Source organism: Microtus oregoni, unplaced genomic scaffold (assembly GCF_018167655.1).
Source record: "Microtus oregoni isolate MIOR12 unplaced genomic scaffold, Mior012 000110F_ref0000174, whole genome shotgun sequence".
Taxonomy (NCBI): Eukaryota; Metazoa; Chordata; class Mammalia; order Rodentia; family Cricetidae; genus Microtus; species Microtus oregoni.
In genome coordinates this window covers 1,465,610-1,476,944 of record NW_024544728.1, presented here as the reverse complement: position 1 = coordinate 1,476,944, position 11,335 = coordinate 1,465,610, and positions in this window count along the sequence as shown.

Below are 11,335 nucleotides of genomic sequence, written 5' to 3'. Positions count from 1 at the left end.
ATAAGCCAGTGGAACTGTTTAATATTGAGTACAAGGCCCAGGCAGATTACCGAGAGACGAGAGTTATATCTCATTTCTGGCCAGGATCCTTGGGATATATGGACATGAAGGCTGGATGATTATTGGCCATGGTTTATAGCTCCAATGTAACTTCCCTTTTAGGTGTCATGCAGCTTCTATATACCATGGTCACGACCTGCTGCAGGAAGAGTCACAGCTGGTAGGAAGAAATATGTGTGGTAATTCAATGTCTGGAGAAAATGTATCTCAAAGAAGCTTGTGATATGCTAAACGGTATAGCACTAGAGACATGCCACAGTCTGTAGTGGACTGTGGGGTAGCTATTATCTACATTCTGGGTACTACATAGTACTATGCATTTACTTGAATTTTGGGGGTTTTTGTTTGTTTGTTTGTTTATTTGTTTTTCGAGACAGGATTTCTCCTAGTAGCCTTGGGTGTCCTGAAACTCACTCTGTAGACCAGGCTAGTCTCAAACTCACTGAGATCCACCTGTGTCTGCCTCTTAAATGCTGGGATTACAAGCGTGTGCCACCACTATCTGGCTTTGCTTGAATTTAAAAAAAAAAAAAAATCCACCAAGAAAGGAATATCACTTGAGCTTTTTGGGGTCTTATGTCATATGACCTTGGAAGCCAGAAAGGAAGAGCAACACAGAGCTGAAAATGATCCCTAGCAGGGTTTGATTGCATCATCTTGCTCATTTTGAGTGTGAATGTGGACACGTAGGTCCACTGAAACCAAACTCACAGCACTGGGTAGTCAGGAGCAAGCATATAAAACTCTTAGCCAAAAATACAAAACACCAAGGATAGCCTTTGCTGGAGAGGTTGTGGAGAAAGGGGTACACTCATCCATTGCTGGTGGGAATGCAAACTTGTGCAACCACTCTGGAAAGCAGTGTGGCAGTTTCTCAGGAAATTTGGGATCATCCTACCCCTGGACCCAGCAATACCACTCTTGGGAATATACCCAAGAGAGGCCCTATCATACAACAAAAGTATATGCTCTACTATGTTCATGGCAGCATTGTTTGTAATAACCAGAACCTGGAAACAATCTAGATGCTTTTCAATGGAAGAATGGATGAAGAAAGTATAGAATATATACATATTAGAGTACTACTCAGCAGTAAAAAACAAGGACTTCTTGAATTTTGCATACAAATGGATGGACATAGAAAACACTATCCTGAGTGAGGTAAGCCAGACCCAAAAAGAGGAACATGGGATGTACTCACTCATATTTGGTTTCTAGCCATAAATAAAGGACATTGAGCCTATAATTTGCAATCCTAGAGAAGCTAAATAAGAAGGTGAATCCAAAGACAAACATATAGGCATCCTCCTGAATATTAACCTTCATCAGGCTATGAAAGGAGACAGAGACAGAGACCCACATTGGAGCACTGGACTGAAATCTCAAGGTCCAAATCAGGAGCAGAAGGAGAGAGAGCACAAGCAAGGAACTCAGGACCACGAGGGGTGCACCCACACACTGAGACAATGGGGATGTTCTATCGGGAACCCACTAAGGCCAGCTGGCCTGGGTCTGAAAAAGCATGGGATAAAACTGGACTTGATGAACATAGCGGACAATGAGGACTACTGAGAACTCAAGAACAATGGCAATGGATTTTTTTGGGGGGAGCCTAGGCAGTTTGGATGCTCACCTTACTAGACCTGGATGGAGGTGGGTGGTCCTTGGACTTCCCACAGGTCAGGGAACCCTGATTGCTCTTCGAGCTGATGAGGGAGGGGGACTTGGTCGGGGGAGGGAGAGGGAAATGGGAGGCGGTGGCGGGGAGGAGGTAGAAATCTTTAATAAATAAATTAATTAATTAAAAATAAATAAATAAATAAAACCAGATGAACAATGGCTCCATATGCCCTGTGAGCATCATAGGTGGCCATGAAGCTCCAATTCTGTATGCTTGATGGTAGTGGCTCACCAGTATTACGCCTGACATAGGTATAGGGCAGACATGGTTCTCTGTGGCAAGATGATTTTAAAAAAAAAAAAAATAGCTCCAGTTTCAAGAATATTTCCTGTATCTGACCCTGACCTGATGACAGGTCTTGTCTGAGCTTCTCCCTCCCTAGGTCAGTCTATCAGCCTGAGGCTGTAACTGCTGACAGGCACGAGTTTGTACTCTGTCCCTCTTTTCTTCTGGATCTCTCCTGCAACAGCTCCTGGCCATCTGGTTTTGACTCTGTTTCCCGGGGACCCACAGCTGTGAAGGAACAGCAAGCTCGTCTTTTCTATCAGTTTTTTTTTTTAATTTTTTGTACATTGCTACACTGAAAAAAGTTTATAGTAAGCCTTTTGGGAGACTCTCTGAGTTCGGCAGTAACTCAGGAAACCAGCAGGGATGCCCCGATGACAAACATCAGCTGTCGTAACTCTAGATTTTAATTTGGTGCTAATACAACACTGCTCATGTGCACTGCTGGTCTGTTGAGCCGCTTTCCCATGCCTCCTGCAGCAGATCAGGAGACACACTTATTCTTATAGCAGTTCAAAGAACAATTGCTCTTTGAAGTGTGTGGCCTAGATTTTTATGCCATGTTGCTGTCCTATCTCTCAATACTGGAAGATTTGGTTGTTTAGCTTGGTTTTTGTTTTAAATGTGTCTTTCTAATTTGGTGCATAAATACATGTAGGAAATTTAGTACTGTGAAAAGGATAAAACATATGGATTTTGAATTATGTGATTTCATGTCAACCAACATTTTTATTCTGTAGTAGAAAGCGCATTAATAATGTTGTTAGAACACAGAATCACTTTTTTTTATATATAAGCATATATGTGTAGTATAATGCAGATATATAATACATATAGAATTAACTTGACTAGATATATACATGGGAGAGAGGATGGATTTGGATTCAGGCCACTGTAATAAATATAATAAATAATACTTTGGTGAAGTGACTAACTTTTTGTGGTTTCCCATTAAATATAAAACTTATGATTGCTGAAAGGTGGTAGTGCACACCATTAATTCTAGCACTTGGGATGCAGAAGCAGGTGGATGCCTAGGAGTTCGAGGCCAGCTGGTCTGCAAAGGAGATCCAGCACAGTCAGAGCTGTTACACAGAGAAACCTTTTCTCAAAAAAAATTTTAAAAAAACTACAAAAAAATAGAAAAAAAACAAAAATCTTATGATTTCATTATATTGTAGACTACTGTGTGGTCACTTTAGTAGAGAATGAACATTCTTTAATTAAAAATAATTTATTCCTAACAAATGCCGAAGTTTGGCTGATGAGTGTCTTACTTTGATTCCTGACTGGGATCACTGTGGTAGACAGAGGTGGAGGAAGTCGTCGGGAATTGTTTAAAATGAGACAGCAGCGATGGTTGCGTCATCCGTTAGCTTTTCCTCTCATGGAGAACTTTGTCATAACAGACGAGTTATTCAACAGCGTGCTAGTCACATGGAGGCAGTGCCCTTAGACTCTGCTACGTCCTCAACTAGGTTTATATGATCGTGTGACTCTCATCATCTGCACAGCATCATCAATATCTCCTTTGGGGCAGATTTGCTAGAAACAACTTCACAAGAAGCACTGTCCCTCAGCTAGCGTTTTTACTGTCAGTCATGACTTCACATTCTGCACTAATTCCAGCTTCCCCTCACTGGACCACAAGCAGAGTAATTTTTTGAAATAAAATCTGGAAGCTTTAAAAGTTACCCATGATGGTTAAATCATTTTTGTCAAAACTCCTTTTAACATTGAGATTTTAACTTTAAGAAATTACAGATGCTCTTAATGTGACTTCCAGTGGGGAATTTCACCCTAAAGGTCTTCAACAATCTTGTCCCAGATAACTCATTGCCTAAGACCTTACAAAATATAGTTCTTAAATAATAAGACTTAGCTGGACAGTGATGGCTCATGCCTTTAATCTCAGCTCTCGAGAGGCAGAAAAATTTGGATCTCTGTGAGTTCTAGACCAGCCTGGTCTGCAAGAGCTAGTTCCAGGACAGGCTCCAAAACTACAAAGAAACCTTGTATTGAAAAACCAAAAAATAAAAATAAAAAAAGACTTGAAAGTCCATAAATAAGCCTATAAAATGAAATCTTTGTTACAAAATCTTCTTATATTTGCAGAAAGAAACACTGAAAGCATTAACTAAAAACATAGACAACTGTTAGGTGTCAGGTTGAAAGAGTAAAATTACATCCAAAATTTCTGAATCTCTATCTTCAAATTTTCAGACTAAATAACTTAGATATTTTAAATGTATATATAATTTAGGGTTTCTCAACATAACTTTAAAATAAACTGCCTGACGACCCAGGGCCACCACTCCTGGTCATATACCAGAAGGATTTTAAGACGTATTTAAGAGATGCTTTCCCTGTCCATTGCCGCTCTATTCACAATAGGTGGGAAATGGAATCAACTTACATGTCTACCAACTGATGAACGAGTAAGAAAAATGTGGTACATGTGTAAAATGGAATATTACCCAACTATAAACAAGTTCAATCATTAATTTTGCAGGTAAATGGATGAAGCTAAGAGAAAAAAAAAAAGACTATGCTGAGTGACATCACCCAGGTCCAGAAAGACAAGCGTTGCTGCTCTCTCTCATATGGAATCTTTGTGTGTGTGTTTAGCTTGAAGTATATGCAGAATCCAGGAGCCTAGAAGCACACTACTGGAGATGTATGAAATGTACATACATACATACAATGTACACAATATACATAAAATGAAAATAGAAATGGTGGACCCTTGGAGAAGGCAGGTTCAAGCATAGTGGGGTGAAGGACAGGGGGGGGGCGGGATAACAGGGGAATAATCAAATGAAGGATTGTGAAAACGCCATATGGAAATCTACTATTGTAGATTTGAAACCATTTAAGATCAAAGAGGATGAGCTATGCTCCTCCCAGAAACAATTTGAGTTATCAGTGAAAATCTCAGTGCCAAGGACAGGCTGTCTCCCTGTGAAATTCTGAGATCACAGAGGCTCCCTGAGACAATACTGGCTATGGCTATTGCTCCTGGTTGCCCACCATAACAAGACAGTGAGACCATTTTGTTGAAGACACCACTCACTCAGGGCACATGAGATAAGGAACTCAATCTTGAAATCAGCGAGAAACTCTCTGCCTTCTGGTTAGCTTTTGTGATGCTGGGAAGTGGTATGCGGAGTCCTATGGGGGAGGAAAGATATCAGTGGTCTCTCTTAGCGCTGCACCTTGCACACCATGATAGCACCTCCTAGACAAGATGTGCCCACCGCAATAGTGGCATGATGCTTATGAGGGTAACCAATCATTTTCTGATTGTTTCTGAGGCCTGTTCCACGGGAGGGATTTTTATGCCTGGTTTTGTAAACCTGATCAAACGCCCATGCCTGGGGAGGTTCTGGGCCCTAGGGAGAACCTACTGGTGTTGTTTAGCTAAGTGGTTATGTTTTCAAACTGCATTCTAAATACTTAGGTTTATAAATTTAGATTGATGCTGCTTTCAACTTTGGTCAGAGAAGCTATTTTTCACAGTTGGTAGCAGTTCATGCAGAGATTTATCACTGGCTGATGTATTGAAAATAAATGACTCTGAGTGTTGTTCTCTTGCAAGACCACAACTCCCAGCATTCCTCTGGACTCCAGCGCAGGCAAGCGCGGAACACATTTCCCAGAAGCCTTTGCATTCCCCGTTAAAAGCAAAGGCCACCACAAGTTCGCTCTCTTCTCTTCCCCCGCCTTTCCTACCGTGTCTGCAGGCCCCTTACCTGCCTGTTACCCCTCCCCCATTAAAGTGCACCCATGTGGGACCGCCGGGTGTTTGTGTCTTCTTCCTCGCGTAACGTCTCTACCGTCTAACCCGCAGAATTAAGAACAACACTGAGTGCTCAGGCATAAAAGGTTCATCTATATCAACCTTCAACCGCCCAAGACTTTGGAAACCTTACAGAGAGCTGCGGCCCCGGAAATACTGGAAGAGCTAGCTAGGAAGAACGACTAGGAAAAACTGACTTCTGGACACAAATGGCAGTCAGGCCATTCAGAATTTCAGCCTGTACTGAGAAGAGGCACTGGGGGCTCCACCCCTAGCATGGAGCTCCTGGTAGTTTCTGGCTGCTGACAGAGGGGAGTCACTTGTCTTTGGGGTATGACAGCTAGTAGGGTGAGCATGACTCAGAGAATGACCTCACATTTATGTACATGTGGACAGCACTAATTTGACTCATTGGGTTATTTTTTCTTTCTTCTTTTTTTTTTTTAAAAAAAAAGAGAGGACATGAAATGGGAGAGAAGCTCATTGGTGGGGAACCTTGGTGTAGCTTGAGGAAAGTAGTGGGGGTGCTTACGGTCAAGTGACAGTGCATGAATGTATGTAAGGTTTTTTTAAAAACCAATAAAACATTATCTTTAAAATGCAATGTACAGTTTAAAACAAAAATATATTTGTATTTTTCAACAACGAAGTTTGTTGTTGCACATTATTCCTTAACAGTTGGTTACTATAGAAAATGAATTAAGCATTTATCAAACATCTTTCCCAAAAATATTCAAAATTATCATAAAGTCATCACTATAAAAACATTATCTAGCAATGCAGATGGAATTAGAGGGTTAAGGGAATTCATTTAGGCAAGCATCTACCAATTGATGATAAAATAATTGGGTGCCTGATAGAAAACTGGACACTGATGGAAAAACAAAGGCCAGCTCGCTAGTGCTTGTGAAGCAGTACATCACAAAGAGAAAAGCAAAATCAGGCAGGACCACCTGAAAACTTAGGTGGTGTTATCATTGCCAATAGTGATTGCTAGCTGACTCACAATGCCCAAATAGCACACTGTCATGATATATATATAAAGTGCATAGCATCACCTATGAAGTATTCTTATCAAAAGTTTTAATGCCAGAAGTCAAGAAAAGGAAGAAAAGCACTCTTCAAGATCTCTGAAGCTCTATCATCATATCTACCTATCTATCTATCTATCTATCTATCTATCATCTATCTATTTATCTTTCTATCTTTCCTTTCTTTCTTTCTTTCTCCCTACCTACCTACTTACCTACCTACCTACCTACCTACCTACCTACCTTTTTATCTGTGTCATAGTTAGATTCAGTTAGAAGCCTCAGTGGGAAGAAGGGTTGCTTTCACCATATTTACCTATGAATTATCTTTGGAGTCATTTTCTTACTTGTTAAATGATGGAGCAGGGCTTAGCCCACTTTGAGAAGTGTAATCCCTAAGCATGTGAGTCTTTTCTATAGAAGAAAAGTCACAGAGACTTCCAGAGAAATTAAGGGCAGTAAGTAGCATTCCCCCATGGTCTCTGCTTCAGTTCGTGCCTCGAGTGTCTGCCCGGGATGAAGGACTGTGAGCTAAATAAACCCCTCCCTCCCCAAGTTGCTTTGGGTGAGTGTTTTATAACAGCATCAAAGAAAAAAGTTGGGGCAATTCTATGTCTTTATTTAATTTAAATTAGCAGAAAGCATTATATTTCATTAGCAATTTTTAAACAGAATGTTTTTGTTGCTTTTTCTTCCTTTCCCAATCCCTTACATCCTTCCTCCCCAGTAGATTCCTTTTAGCTTTTATGTTACATGCATCCTATTGCCTTTTTCCCACCTCTTGTGAATGCCTTTATACTCATACCGACTCATGTTCATACATATGAAGACCGAAAGCTTAAAGTGCACATAATAGGAACATGTAGGATTTGCCTTTTTGAGATGAAGTCACTTATTTTAATATAATGCTTTCCAGATCGATCCATTTTAGCAAATTTTATTATGTCATTTTTTTACAGTTGAAAAATTCCCATTATCTATATGTACCATGATTTCACCACTCATTCCTTTGCTGATGTACAGCTGAGCCGAATCTATGTCTTTGCTCTTATGAAAAGAGCAGCAATAAATATGAATGTGCAGGTGTCTCTGGTAGAATGTAGCTCCAGCATCCTTTGGACATATGCCCATTTGTGATGTAACTGGGTCACATTTTAATTTTTTGAGAAACATTCACATTGATTTCCCTATGGCGGCACTAACCATATCCTACCAGCAATAAATATTTTTTTCCATTTTTTATTCGTCTTTATAGGAATTCAGTGTCATCTTTCTTGATGGTAACCAATATAATGTATGAGATGAACTATCAAAACAATTCATCTTTGTGATGACTTTGGAAGTTGAATACTTAAAAATCTTTATTGACAATTTGTATCTTTCCTTTTGAGGCCTTTCTGTTTAATTAATTGGCTCATTTATTGATTGACAGGCTTTTTAATGGCATCTGATTTTAGCAGTCATTTTTATCCTAGATACTAACCCTGTAACTGAAACAGCTAAAGGAATCCTAAGCAGAAAGAATAGTGACCGAGGCATCACGAAACCTGACCTCAAATTATGCTCTAGAGCCATAGTGGCAAAGGCAGCATTATATTGGAATACAAACATTAATGTAGGCCAGTAAACAGGATATGAAGAAATAACACATCTAAGGTCTTTCAGTTTTTGATAGGGACATATCAAAAACTATACTGAGAATAAAAACCAGCCTATTCAGCAAATGCTGCTGATAAAACTGGATATATTGACAAAAGCTGAAACTAGATTTGTGTTTCTGATGCTACTTAATCAATTCCAAGTGGACCAAAGACTTTAACTTAAAAGCTGAAATGATGGAACCACAAAAAGAAAACATGGAAATCAAGATATGTCTAGGCACAAATCATCTAGGCACAGGGGATATCTATCAGAAATAACTAAGTGGGCCAAATTAAATTTAAAAGTTTCTATATAGCAAAGGAAATTATTAGATGATTCAATAGAAAGTCTGCATAATGAGAGAAAATCTTAGTCTGTGCTCTTAAAAAAATAAATCTTGGGAAAAGGCAACAGGTTGTGACAGGGACTACAAAGTTAAAATTTTTTTCTAAGCATGGGTTGATTTTCATTTCTCACAAGAAAACTAATTATAGTTTCAGAGGTGTTACATACGGTACAGAAGAAACACTATGAAACCCCGTGAGTTCTCAGTCAGTAATGAAACTTTACATAAATATCTTTTTCACAAAGTTGATTTTACCAATAATGAGAAAGGGAAGTGTTTCATAGAAACATCTGAATCTAATAAATACTATGAATAAATAAATGTGTGGAGTATCTTCTTAGGACTTTGATACACACAAATTTCTAGGTTCCTTTTCAATTAGTCACGAAGTGATAGTTAAAGATTTAATTTGTTTGGGGGTTGCTCTTAGAACTATTATTACGGGATGGTTTAGTTGGTACTATAAATTTTTTAATATTTTAAGATGTGTTTGATGTGTCTCAGACATGTAGCAACAATAATAGGCCCCCAGCTCTCTAACAGATCTCCTTAACTTTAATGTTGTTTGTTTCATTAGCCTGGGCAATAATTATTTATTAATATAAATAAACATTGGATCACAGGAAAGTGAGTCTTCCATCAGAACTCAAGTTGGTGTCACAGTCTAAATATAGTCGTTAAAAATTATAAAACGCTACTGCTCCTGAGTGGAATAATAGAGTGGGTGAGTCTGCGCAGTCGGTATTTTCAACTCTATTCTTCTCTCCTTGGAATGCCACCATGAAAGAAGATAGACCTATGTCTCCTTGTTTCTGTGGAAGGGTAGGAGCTAAACTCTTTATGAGCACCTTCCTCTAAGTGGCAAACTGCTTCCTGTTGCAAAGATGGTAGACATTTAACTTGCCTTTTGGGTGAGACTAATTAACCAACACAAATAGCCCTTTTTCCTCTGCCTTCCTCAGCAACGGGCCTTCTGTAGTGTTCTTGTCATACACAACAATGGAGGCCTACAGGAAATGTGGCCATGGCTGAAACCTAACTGTGAAAATTGGTCAGTCATCAATCATTAGAGATGAGAAAGAGGAGATCTGGGCAGAGCATTGCTGTGGCCTCAGTCCATCGTATTTCCTTCTCCGCGCATGATCCACAAAGACCCACTTCTACAGGAATGTTTTCTGCAAGAGAACCTGAGAAGGTGCAGTCCTTTATTTTTAGAGGCAGTCAAATCTTTAATATATATGACACCACTTCTCTCTTTTGCCCCAAGCCCTGGCAGGATTAAGTAGCCAGCTTCTTGATCCACAGCAAGTATCCATTGTGATGCTTTTCATCCAGCTTGCATCCCATGAAATCTCTCTCAGTCTCTTTTTTCTCATCTCAACCTCCCAGAGCCCCAAGGCTGCATTACTTCTGCATTACTGTACCAGAAAGCATGGGAGGAAAGTGGAGATTCCCGAGGCAGTGTCCTGGGGGAAGTGTTGGTGCCCATCCCATGATGCTGTTTGTTCAGTGTGGCATTCGTCATTTGCTACAGTTCCTCCTCAGCAGAACTGAGTGTGCAGAAGGGACTGGAAAAAGGATAGAGAGGAATGCCAAATCCGAACTGAGACGGGGGTTGAGAAGAGCATATGCAGAGTAGGAAGACCCTTCTCTTCCTGTACTGATTTGTATTTAGTCACTCTGTTTTTATTATTATTATTTTCAAATACACTTAGAGAAAATCATAACATTGATGTGTATGCCAAGGGTAACCTGGGCAGTACTGCACTGTCCCTGATCAAAGGCACTCTCAGGACGGGGGTCTAAATGAATTGTTTGCTCAGGTTTCTCTTTATTTTACTTAAGTCTTTGATCTTGTAGCTATTGCTGTCTGCCAGCCCTTGTACAAATAACTTGGTATTGTTACTTAAGTGACATTCATCTTTGATAGCTGTCTTTGGAAATATGGAAAGTAGTGTAAAAAATATGGAAAGTAGTAAAAAAACTTATGGATGAGACAATTGATTCATGTGCTGATACAGAAATGTACAGGCCTCTTAACAAGTGCTTCAAGATGCTCACACAGTTCATCTTCCACGGGGAGAGTTCACATAGGAAGCTGGTGTGAGCCTGTAGAAGCTTTAGTAACATGACCTTGTAGATCTTAATATGTTAGAGTTTGACGTATTAAGAGTCTATTTGCTGATTAGACTGCCTCACACTGATGGCTCTGTCCATTCTATATTCCCATTTATATTGACCATTGCTAAAAATTAGGTGTTAGAAGATTAAAAAAAAACACATTTTCCTGTGGGAAAAGAGATTTATTCATATCAGTGAGAGAACCACCTGAGACACGGCCTGCTCCGTATTAACTTTGTGCCTCAAAGTGGTTTTCCAGGATGTTACTGAATCACTGAGCCAAGAGGGCAAACGATGCCATTTCAGACACTCTCTTTAGGTCTAAAATGCTCACTGTTACAGCCCTTCTTACCCGAAGAGATGTTTCTGAA